This window comes from Salvelinus alpinus, chromosome 24, assembly GCF_045679555.1.
Source record: "Salvelinus alpinus chromosome 24, SLU_Salpinus.1, whole genome shotgun sequence".
Taxonomy (NCBI): Eukaryota; Metazoa; Chordata; class Actinopteri; order Salmoniformes; family Salmonidae; genus Salvelinus; species Salvelinus alpinus.
Window position 1 is genome coordinate 44,061,203 of NC_092109.1, and position 12,793 is coordinate 44,073,995.

The 12,793-nt window shown below is 40.2% G+C and overlaps 1 protein-coding gene across 5 annotated transcripts in view; it reads right to left on the reverse strand.

Annotated features, from left to right (window-relative positions):
- Nucleotides 1-12,793, reverse strand: part of cadm2a (cell adhesion molecule 2a) — a 699,381-nt gene that overhangs the window by 153,259 nt on the left and 533,329 nt on the right. The gene's annotated exons all lie outside the window — the stretch shown is intronic.

The following is a 12,793-nucleotide window of genomic DNA, read 5'->3' on the forward strand; positions in this document are numbered from 1 at the left end:
GAGAGAGAGAGGAGAGAGAGGAGAGAGAGAGGAGAGAGAGAGAGAGAGAGAGAGAGAGAGAGAGAGAGAGAGAGAGAGAGAGAGAGAGAGAGAGAGAGAGAGAGAGAGAGAGAGAGAGAGAGAGAGAGAGAGAGAGAGAGAGAGAGAGAGAGAGAGAGAGAGAGAGAGAGAGAGAGAGAGAGAGAGAGAGAGAGAGAGAGAGAGAGAGAGAGAGAGAGAGAGAGAGAGAGAGAGAGACTTCCAACTGTGAACATATAAGGGTTGGGGTCGATTCCAATTTATTTCCATATTCCAAAATTCAATTCTGGAATGCAAGCAGGAAATGGAGAATTTACTTCGAATTGATTTGGAATTGCAGCAATCTTTAAAAAAAAAGGTAATTGAATTGAAATTTAGACTGTCTGAATTGACATTTTAAAATAAAATCATCCATGGAATTGGAATTGAATTGGAATTTAGACGGTCTGAATTGGACTTTAATTTGAATTGGAAAATAAAAATGTGACATTTTAAAATAATATCATCCTTGGAATTGGAATTGAATTTAGACGGTCTGAATTGGAAATGTATTATAATTATGCAAATTCCAGTCACTGAAATGGAATGCAAACTTTGTTTTAAAACTATAAAATAATTATAATTATATACATTACAGTATATACATTACGCTTTGAAATGTTTTCCAATTAGTTGCAATATATTTCCGGTTCCAATTAAAGGGTTAGCTCAGACATATTGGTTTCCATACCTTGTCATTTTGTACTTCTATATTGAGGAAAAATTCAAATTTCCATGAGTATTGTTTACTTAATTATTCTCTTTTGCTTTATAATTCTACAACATAAATTAATTTAGCAGATGCTTTTATCCAAAGCGACTTGAAGTCATTCATGCATAAGCTTTTTATTGAAGGGTGGATTGCATATCTTTAGCCTGGAAAAATATTTAAAGTGGTGTCAGAGCTGATTAACATATTTCCCAGCATGCTGTTTTGTAGGTACATTTTTTTTAAAATTCTTTGTTTCTATTTCTATGTTTTTGGTTGTACATCGATTGTTATTTTTATTATGCAGCACATAATTTTTTTTGTAAATCTACTCTAATCTGTTAGTGGTTGGATTTATTACAGTCATTATTTAGATGGTGAAGTCTGTTCATATGATTTAGGTTGTCTTGTCAACTTCATGCTCCCTATCTGGCTATCAGTCTGAATGCAAACGGTGGGTGATGAACGATTCAAAATATTACAAAGACACCATTTTGGATTTCAGTGGGAATTACAACCCACCCTGAAGGTCATCATAATTTGACAAAATGGCAGAGGTGAGCAGGTCAAAGACATCATGTTGCTGTGATAGGAAGTAAACAGGCAATGAAATGTGAACATTGTGGTATTTGTAGCAATTCATAGAGGCTAAATGTTCAAGTGAATCCGATGACTAAGTCTCTGTCAGTAGTACACACAGTCATGGGTGGTAATTCAAACTTTCACTCTAAAGGCACACTGGGATATATGCTAATGTGAGCAAATATTTGCAAATATCCCCGATTGCCTTTATTGAATGTTGGAATTACCACCGATGACTGTGTTTGCTAGTGACAAAGACCAGGTTGTTGCATTCTATTATCAATCCTGTAGCCATCACCAAGTGAGCGGATACGTGAATATATTATCCTTGTAATTTAATTCTTTATGACAATACATTAAAATATCATAAGGCTATTACCTCAACAGCCTAGTTTTACCCTGAAACAACTGGTTTGCAGACCACATCAAGCAAGTCATATTATTGCATTTAGAATGAGAGCCAAGGTAGGAGTATTGGACAGAAAAATGATTCCCGACACCATCTAAACTGGACCAACCATCTCAGTAATGGGTGGAATAACTCCAACAACTAAGAGATTGATTTCGTTTTTTTTTGGAGGTTAGAAAAATGTATGTTATTTATCTTTGTATAGCATAGTTTATGTGTCGGGGGCTAGGGTGAGTCTCTTATATCTGGAGTATTTCTCCTGTCTTATCCGATGTCCTGTGTCTATTTATGTATGCTCCCTCTAATTCTCTCTCCCTCTCCCTCCCCTCCCAGAGGACCTGAGCCCTGGGATCTTGCCTCAGGACTACCTGGCCTGATGACTCCTTGCTGTCCCCAGTCTACCTGGCCTGATGACTCCTTGCACTCCTCAACTGTTCTGCCTGCGGCTATGGAACCCTGACCTGTTCACCGGACGTGCTACCTTGTCCCGGACCTGCTATTTTTTACTCTCTCTCTCTACCGCACCTGCTGTCTCTAACTCTAACTGAATGATCAGCTATGAAAAGCCAACCGTCATTTACTCCTGACTGTTGCTTCTACATTGATAAAGATTGGTCGTAAAATGACAGGTCCCTCCCCCATGTCAAACACCATCGAATCAGGAGGAGGGATGGTGGGATTATTAAGTTTTTTTTTTGTTTGTTTCATACACCAATGGTAACGTCTTATTCTCTTACCTAATTTAAATAAGTACCGCCTCGTAACCAAAATCACAGAGGGGCGTGGTTTACGTAGCTAGGTAGCTAGTCTACTGGTAACTAAATGGGACTGCAGTGTGTCAGCAAATACACTATATATACAAAAGTATGTGGACACACCTTCACATTTCTGGATTAGGCTATTTCAGCCACACATGTCGCTGACAGGTGTATAAAATCAAGCACACAGCTATGTAATCTCCATAGACAAACGTTGGCAGTAGAATGGCCTTACTGAAGAGCTCAGTGACTTTCAACATGGCACGGTTAAAGGATGCCACCTTTCCAACAAGTCGATTTGTCAAGTTTCTTCCCTCCTAGAGCTGTCCCCCGGTCAACTGTAAGTGCTGTTATTGTGAAGTGGTAACGTCTAGGAGCAACAACGGCTCAGGCACAAAGTGGTAGACCACACAAGCTCACAGAACGGGACCGCCGAGTGCTGAAGCGTGTAGTACTGTATGTAAAAATTGTCCTCGGTTGCAACACTCACTACCGAGTTCCAAATTGCCTCTGGAAGCAACGTGTGTACAAGAACTGTTCGTCGGGAGCTTCATGAAATGGGTTTCCATGGCCGAGCAGCCGCACACAAGCCTAAGATCACCATGCTAGCCGCCATTGGACACTTGAGCAGCAGAAACGCATTATCTGGAGTGATGAATCACGCTTCACCATCTGGCAGTCCGACGGACACATTCTGGGCTTGGCAGAAGCCAGGAGAACACTACCTGCCCCAATGAATAGTGCCAACTGTAAAGTTTGGTGGAGGAGGAATAATGGTCTGGGGCTGTTTTTCATGGTTCGGGCCCCTTAGTTCCAGTGAAGGGAAATCTTTACGCTACAACATACAATTACATTCTAGATGATTCTGTGCTTCCAACTTTGTGACAACAGTTTGGGGAAGGCCCTTTCCTGTTTCAGCATGACAATGCCCCCCGTTCCCAAAGAGAGGTCCATACAGAAATGGTTTGTCGAGATCGGTGTGGAAGAACTTGACTGGCCTGCACAGAGCCCTGACCTCCATGCCATCAAACACCTTTGGGATGAATTTGAATGCCGACTGTGAGCCAGGCCTAATACTCTTGTGGCTGAGTGGAAGCAAGTCCCCAGAGCAATCACTTTTGGTCATGTAGTGTATAATTAGAGGTTTGGGCTAGCTATACATGTTCTCTATACTGTTGCTGTTACAATAACCAAACAGTTGGATAAACAACTCATTTGTGAAACCATATTGTGGTGTATGACAGGATTGGATGTTGCATGCAATTTCAATGTTGTTTGAGTTGCTTTGTTTACCGGCAAATTTTCAGAGAAAATCTCACTACAACACTGCGTCCATGTCGCTAGACAGGCGTTTTCAAAGAACCGTCAGTCAAGGTGAGTTTCCCGTCCCACTCATCGTCTGTCTTTCCAGACTTCCTGGTAGTTTTACATGAGAGAAAAGGTACTTTTTCCCCCACCGAAATTGCCTTTTTATCTGGGGAAAAATATTATGGGTGATGTTTTAGTAACTCAAAAGGTTATTTTATATGGGAATCAGATTGACTGTTTGGGACGTTTAACACCAACACTCAGGTTATTTTACAATACTGAGTGTTATTTTAATCTTGAATTAATAAACCTCCCATTCATTTAATGGAGGGTGGAATTCCACTTAGATCTCTGCTGCCCGACCTGAGCCCGACGAACCCCGACATTATACATCGGGTTAGGGATGGGTAGGGTCTGTTTTCATCAATAACTAGGGATGGGTAGGGCCTGTTGTTTCATCAATAACTAGGGATGGGTAGGGCTTGTTGTTTCATCAATAACTAGGGATGGGTAGGGCCTGTTGTTTCATCAATAACTAGGGATGGGTAGGGCCTGTTGTTTCATCAATAACTAGGGATGGGTAGGGCCTGTTGTTTCATCAATAACTAGGGATGGGTAGGGCCTGTTGTTTCATCAATAACTAGGGATGGGTAGGGCCTGTTGTTTCATCAATAACTAGGGATGGGTAGGGCCTGTTGTTTCATCAATAACTAGGGATGGGTAGGGCCTGTTGTTTCATCAATAACTAGGGATGGGTAGGGTCTGTTGTTTCATCAATAACTAGGGATGGGTTGGGCCTGTTGTTTCATCAATAACTAGGGATGGGTAGGGCCTGTTGTTTCATCAATAACTAGGGATGGGTAGGGCCTGTTGTTTCATCAATAACTAGGGATGGGTAGGGTCTGTTGTTTCATCAATAACTAGGGATGGGTAGGGCCTGTTGTTTCATCAATAACTAGGGATGGGTAGGGTCTGTTGTTTCATCAATAACTAGGGATGGGTAGGGCCTGTTGTCTCATCAATAACTAGGGTGCGGTCAGGGCTCAGGTATCACTAGATTGATCACCAGCATTTTTAAGCTGAGCCATTTGCTCGTGTTCTGCTGCACAGTACAGTCATATCTGACTAACATCATAACATGATGTCAGAAGTGTTTCAACCTCATCAAATATAGAACAGGAGAGATTATTTCACAGAGTTTTGTCTGAGTTTAGAGTGATGAAAAGTAGCTAACAGCTAACAACAGCTAACAACAGCTGACAACAGCTAACAACAGCTAACAACAGCTAACAACAGCTAACTCTCATGTCTCGTCATTGAGCAGAGCAGCCCAAGCGGAGCCGTTGCTATGGCTACTCACAGACTCAGAGCTGCCATGAGCAGAGCGCATGCAGAGCGAGCTGCCTGAGCGCAGGGAGTGAGTGACAGACCGAGAGGAGCAGCTAATGAATTTACTAACAAAGGAAGTAATTTCTGGTTTTGGACAGGGCCGGGCCTTAAATTTGGCAGAAGCAATCTGCAGTGGTGGAAAAAGTACCCAATTGTCATACTTGAGTAAAAGTAAAGATACGTTAATAGAAAATGACACAAGTAAAAGTGAAAGTCACCCAGTAAAATACTATTTGAGTAAATGTCTAAAAGTATTTGCTTCTAAACATACTTACGGTTCAAAAGTAAATGTAATTGCTAAAATATACTTAAGTATAAAAAGTAAAAGTATAAATCATTTTAAATTCCTCAGTTATTCCCTCATTTCGTTGAGAGGTTGAATTGCTCTTTGGAATCTGCCATCAGTTGAGGTAGTTGGGTTACGTTTGGCTCGAGTTTAGAGAAGGGAATGAATTTAAATTCAGGGAATGGCTCTAGAGACCACTCCTATTAAATTGGGAATTGTAGTTTAGAATTGACTTAGAAAAGGAAATTGAGATGAATTGAATTATGTGAATTGGTGTGGCAGAATATTGAATTATGTGAATTGTAGTTTTTAATTGGCTTAGAAAAGGATATTGAGATTAATTGAATTATGTGAATTGTAGTTTTTAATTGGTTTAGAAAAAGGATATTGAGATTAATTGAATTATGTGAATTGTAGTTTTTAATTGGCTTGGAAAAGGATATTGAGATTAATTGAATTATGTGAATTGTAGTTTTTAATTGGTTTCGAAAAAGGATATTGAGATTAATTGAATTATGTGAATTGTAGTTTTTAATTGGCTTAGAAAAGGATATTGAGATTAATTGAATTATGTGAATTGTAGTTTTTAATTGGCTTAGAAAAGGATATTGAGATTAATTGAATTATGTGAATTGTAGTTTTTAATTGGCTTAGTAAAGGATATTGAGATTAATTGAATTATGTTAATTGTAGTTTTTAATTGGCTTAGAATTGGAATTCAAGATGAGTTGAATAGACTCAGAATTTAAGAACTGCTCTAGAATTCTGAATTAAATTGATAGAATGTATAGAGAGATGGAATGCTGTTAATTGATGCTGTTAATTGATGCTGTTAATTGATTTAGCAAATGTATTAAAGAACTATATTATTCACATAAATTTTCAGACCCTTCGCTATGAGACTCAAATTGAGCTCAGGTGCATCCTGTTTCCATTGATCATCCTTGAGATGTTTCTACAACTTGATTGGAGTCCACCTGTCAGGGAGGTGACCAAGAACCTGATGGTCACTCTGAATGAGCTAGAGATTTCCACGGTGGAGATGGGAGAACCTTCCAGAAGGACAACCATCTCTGCAGCACTCCACCAATCAGGCCTTTATTGTATAGTGGCCAGACGGAAGCCACTCCTCAGTAAAAGGCACATGACAGTCCGCTTGGAGTTTGCCAAAAGGCACCTAAAGGTCTCTCAGACTATGAGAAACAAGATTCTCTGCTCTGATGAAACCAAGGTTGAACTCTTTGGCCTGAATGCCAAGCGTCACGTCTGGAGGAAACCTAGCACCATCCCTACGGTGTAGTGTCATACCCAAAAAGACTCGAGGCTGTAATCGCTGCCAAAGGTGCTTCAACAAAGTACTGAGGAAAGGGTCGGAATACTTATGTAAATGTGATGTTTCAGTTTTATGTTTTTAATACATTTGCAAAAACATTTCTGTTTTTTGCTTCGTCATTATGGGGTATTGTGTGTAGATTGATGAGGGGGGGGGGGGACAATTGAATCCATTTTTAGAACAAGGCTGTAACGTAACAATGTAGAAAAAGTCAAGGGGTCTGAATATTTTCCGAATGCACTGTATGCAGAAGACTTATACTGCATTTTATCCCATCTCCCTGACAAGCCTTATTAAATCACAGCAAGGTTACTGAGCTTCTTATCCCATCAGTGTCCATCATTATACCTGAGACAGCACAGGAGTCATCACAGGGTGTGTGTGTCAGTTAAGAGCTAGTTATGACACACACACACACTCCTTCACCTCGCAGTGCATAGTCATTATAAAGGCTGTGTGTATGTGTTGAGGCTGTATAAGTGATTGGTGAACGGAAGGTCAACAGGGGTCAATAACAGGTGAGGTCACTACTCCCATGTAGACACCGCAGTCACGCACTCACACAAAGAGCTTCAGGAAGGGTGAGAGAGAGAACGGTCATTTACTGTAGAGAGATGGTCTGAGAGGGAGAAACAAGGTCTGAGAGAGTGAAAGAGAGAGAGAGAAGGGTTATTTACAATAGAGGGAGAGACGAGGTCTGAGAGGGAGAGACGAGGTCTGAGAGAGTGAAAGAGAGAGAGAGAAGGGTTATTTACAATAGAGGGAGAGACGAGGTCTGAGAGGGAGAGACGAGGTCTGAGAGAGTGAAAGAGAGAGAGAGAAGGGTTATTTACAATAGAGGGAGAGACGAGGTCTGAGAGGGAGAGACGAGGTCTGAGAGAGTGAAAGAGAGAGAGAGAAGGGTTATTTACAATAGAGGGAGAGACAAGGTCTGAGAGGGAGAGACGAGGTCTGAGAGAGTGAAAGAGAGAGAGAGAAGGGTTATTTACAATAGAGGGAGAGACGAGGTCTGAGAGGGAGAGACGAGGTCTGAGAGAGTGAAAGAGAGAGAGAGAAGGGTTATTTACAATAGAGGGAGAGACGAGGTCTGAGAGGGAGAGACGAGGTCTGAGAGAGTGAAAGAGAGAGAGAGAAGGGTTATTTACAATAGAGGGAGAGACGAGGTCTGAGAGGGAGAGACGAGGTCTGAGAGAGTGAAAGAGAGAGAGAGAAGGGTTATTTACAATAGAGGGATAGTCTGAGAGGGAGAGACGAGGTCTGAGAGAGTGAAAGAGAGACAGAGAAGGGTTATTTACAATAGAGGGAGAGACAAGGTCTGAGAGACTGAAAGAGAGACAGAGAAGGGTTATTTACAATAGAGGGAGAGACAAGGTCTGAGAGACTGAAAGAGAGACAGAGAAGGGTTATTTAGAATAGAGGGAGAGACGGGGACTGACAGAGTGAAAGAGAGAGAGAGAAGGGTTATTTAGAATAGAGGGAGAGACGAGGTCTGACAGAGTGAAAGAGAGAGAGAGAAGGGTTATTTAGAATAGAGGGAGAGACGAGGTCTGACAGAGTGAAAGAGAGAGAGAGAAGGGTTATTTACTGTAGAGGGAGAGATGGTCTGACAGAGTGAAAGAGAGAGAAGGGTTATTTACAATAGAGGGAGAGACGAGGTCTGTGAGAGTGAAAGAGAGAGAGAGAAGGGTTATTTAGAATAGAGGGAGAGACGAGGTCTGACAGAGTGAAAGAGAGAGAGACTATTTCTGGACGTTTGAAAAGGTTCTGGGAACGTTGATATGTGTCTTCCTCTGCACTAATAATAATGATTGTCCAGCACTGAGCGCAAACTGGTGGTCGGAGCGTGCTGCTTAAACCACTGCACCAGCACAATACTCTAGCAACCAACGAGAGTACTTGATGATACTTGATAATACTTGATGATACCTGATGATACTTGATGATACTTGATGATACTTGATGATACTTGATAATACTTGATGATACTTGATGATACTTGATGATACTTGATAATACTTGATGATACCTGATGATACCTGATGATACTGTATGATACTTGATGATACTTGATAATAATGGTGATACTTGATGATATTTGATAATACTTGATGATACTTCATAATAATTGATGATACTTGATAATACTTGATAATACATTCTGATACTTGATGATACTTGATAATACTTGCTGATACTTTATTCTACCTGATGCCACTTGATAATACTTGATGATACTTGGTGATATTTGATAATAGTTGATGATACTTGATGATACTTGATGATATTTGATGATACTTGATAATAATTGATGATACTTGATAATACTTGATGATACTTGATAATACTTGATAATACTTGATGATACTTGATAATACTTGCTGATACTTTATTCTACCTGATGCCACTTGATAATACTTGATGATACTTGGTGATACTTGATAATAGTTGATGATACTTGATAATACTTGATAATACTTGATGATACTTAATAATACTTGATGATACTTGATGATATTTGATAATACTTGATGATACTTGATAATAATTGATGATACTTGAAACTACTTGATGATACTTGATAATACTTGATGATACTTGATAATACTTGATAATACTCGATGATACTTGATAATACTTGATGATACTTGTTAATACTTCCCGATACTTGATGGCAATAGCGTGTCATTTTTAATGATCTTGTTTTAAGCCTTCCCCAAACCATAGACTTAACCTGAACCCTTTGATGTGTTTCTGAATGAACCCTGTAACCAATCAGAATTAACACCACCACTTAACCCTTTGAGGTGTTTCTGAATGAACCCTGTAACCAATCAGAATTAACACCACCACTTAACCCTTTGAGGTGTTTCTGAATGAACCCTGTAACCAATCAGAATTAACACCAACACTTAACCCTTTGATGTGTTTCTGAATGAACCCTGTAACCAATCAGAATTAACACCACCACTTAACCCTTTGAGGTGTTTCTGAATGAACCCTGTAACCAATCAGAATTAACACCACCACTTAACCCTTTGAGGTGTTTCTGAATGAACCCTGTAACCAATCAGAATTAACACCACCACTTAACCCTTTGATGTGTTTCTGAATGAACCCTGTAACCAATCAGAATTAACACCACCACTTAACCCTTTGAGGTGTTTCTGAATGAACCCTGTAACCAATCAGAATTAACACCACCACTTAACCCTTTGAGGTGTTTCTGAATGAACCCTGTAACCACTGAGAATTAACGCGTTAAAAATAGATCATTTATAATATGTTGAATTTCTAAAAGGGAAACTATGAGATCGTGTTGGTTCCCCCACAGTCCTCCAGACATCATATCTGGAATCCTCAGAGTTAGACACACGAGGACCACATTCACTGTTTTCCCTCTCCTCTTTTTAGTCTCTCCATAAAGATAGATAGTTATCCAACCCTTCATCTCGCTGGCCTCTCAGTTCGATAGCAAAGAGCTGAGTCACACAGGTTCAGTCCCACATATCACCCTATTCACATCACTCCTCTGTGTGTGTGTTTTTCTGTGTGGACTGGTGTGTGTTTGTGTTGTGTGTGCGTGTTTGTGTGGTGTGTGTGTGCTTGCGTGTGTGTGTGTTTTTCTGTGTGGAGGTGCGTGCGTGCGTGTGTGCGTGCGTGCGTGCGCGTGTGTGTGCGTGCGTGCGTGCGTGAGTGTATATTCAAGCAGGACCACCCAGTCAGTTCTACTTTATCCCTTTAACAGGCGGTTGAGCTAATTTTGACAACCAATTTTAATCAAATGAAGTATATTGATTTTGTTTGGCATATTTTATGACATCAATCAATCCATTTAGTAAAATGATCATGTGGTTTTCATTATAAGACTCATTAAAATATGGCTGAAAACCAGGAAGTGAACGTGAGTACAAATTGAACCTCATTTACCACACATTTATTGTAGTACTTGTGTATAAAATGACAAATGACAAGTTTTGTCAAATGTTGTTGACCTCTAAAACATAATTTATGAATCATTAAAATACTAATATGTTATTGTTTTACAATTTTAGGAACATTTGAAAAATATGCTTTACCAGAAGGTTGAGTTGCACATTAAAGGATTGCCATTAAGTAGGGAACCCCCATTAACAAACGGTTAGATTCGTTCCAAACAGTAACATGATGTGACCAACAGAAAATACTATGGATGGAAAGGAACGGGATATTTTTCGTTAAGATCTTAAAAAACACATGACAATAGCGAGCCAATCCTCGCCTATTAGTGAATATGCAGCTACTGTCATAAAGCAGACAAAGTAATGCATAGTTTTCAAACATTTGCCAAAATGCAATTTGCGTAAAAACACAAAACATACAAGCCGTTTCGGGTGACAGAGACGAAAGAGGGAAAAAGATGCAACAACTCGGATGGGTTGTTAAATATGACTAGGATTGTGCCTTTGGCTTGTGGACAACGAAAGAAAGTTGATATGAAAACCAGTAGAAGAGGAGAGAAATGCTGTGAAACTTATTTTTGGGGGTTGCTAGCTTAGCTGTTGTTGTTAGCTGCTTCTTGACGCTCTTCCCACTGCTCCCTGCAGCCTGCGTCTGAGTTGCCTAGCAACCAGGCTCTCCGCTCTGAGCCTCAATCTGACTACAGCCATATACTTGACATAAGAACCTAATTTATTCATCTATAAACTCACTGTACATGACTATTTTCGGCAGAATAACAATTCCCGGTCGACCAAGACACTGTTCATGGCTGACGATTTTGTTAAAGGACAACAATAAGACAAAGAGAGAGAGACTTGCTTGTGCCAAGAAACACGTGGAAATCTGTTCTTTGGTCTGATGACACCGTGTCTTTGTGAGACGCAGAGTAGGTGAATGGATGATATCCGCATGTGTGGTTCCCACCGTGAAGCATGGAGGAGGAGGTGTGATGGTGTGGTTCCCACCGTGAAGCATGGAGGAGGAGGTATGATGGTGTGGTTCCCACCGTGAAGCATGGAGGAGGAGGTGTGATGGTGTGGGGTTGCTTTGCTGATGACACTGTCTGTGATTTAGCTTAGTGGGACTATCATTGTATTTTTTTGATTCACCAATATATTTTGTGCATAAAGACTCCACAACCCTGCTTCATAAATTATTTCCTAAACCTAAATAATATACAAGATCAGAGTTTTTTTTAGTTTTGAATCTACCAATTAGAGCTGCAAATGAGACCAATATAGGTGTATTCAGATGGGGTTTCTTTCATTGATCCCTATTCTGAACCGGATCTCTCCATAAACACTATATATACAGAAGGATGTGGACACCTTTTCAAATGAGTGGATATGGCTGTTTCGGCCACACCCGTTCCTGACAGGTGTATAACATTAAGCACACAGCCATGCAATAGACAAACATTGGCAGTACAATAGCCTTACTGAAGAGCTCAGTGACTTTCAACGCCTTTCTAACACGTCAGTTGGTCAAAAAGACTTCCCAGAAGAGTAGAAGCTGTTATAGGAGCAAAAGGGGGGGGGGGGGGGGGCAACTCCATATTAATGACCATGATTTTTGGAATTAGATGTTTGACGAGCATGTGTACGAAAACTTTTGGTCATGTAGTGTATTCTAGTGAGTGTGTGGACAAAATTTAAATGAAAGGTACACCGTATTTAAAAGGATGGCTTTAGATAAATGTACTGAAAACCCTATTGAACTGAAAAACTCCACAAGAAAATCTGTCGGCCAGAAAGTGAGAAGGTTTTCAGTGGTGGAATTAAATGTATTCAGTGTGCAAAGGGAGCCACATCTGCAAAGCCCGTTACGCACCTGCATAAGTTAAGCATAAATACCAACTACTGAGAGAAGCTTCAATCAAAAGGTGAATCAGGCCTTAACTGAACTGTCAGCTCAGAAGGAGATGTGTCATTCCTAATCTTATTATATTTGTCAGCCCTGCTTCTGGCAGAAGCTACGGTATATA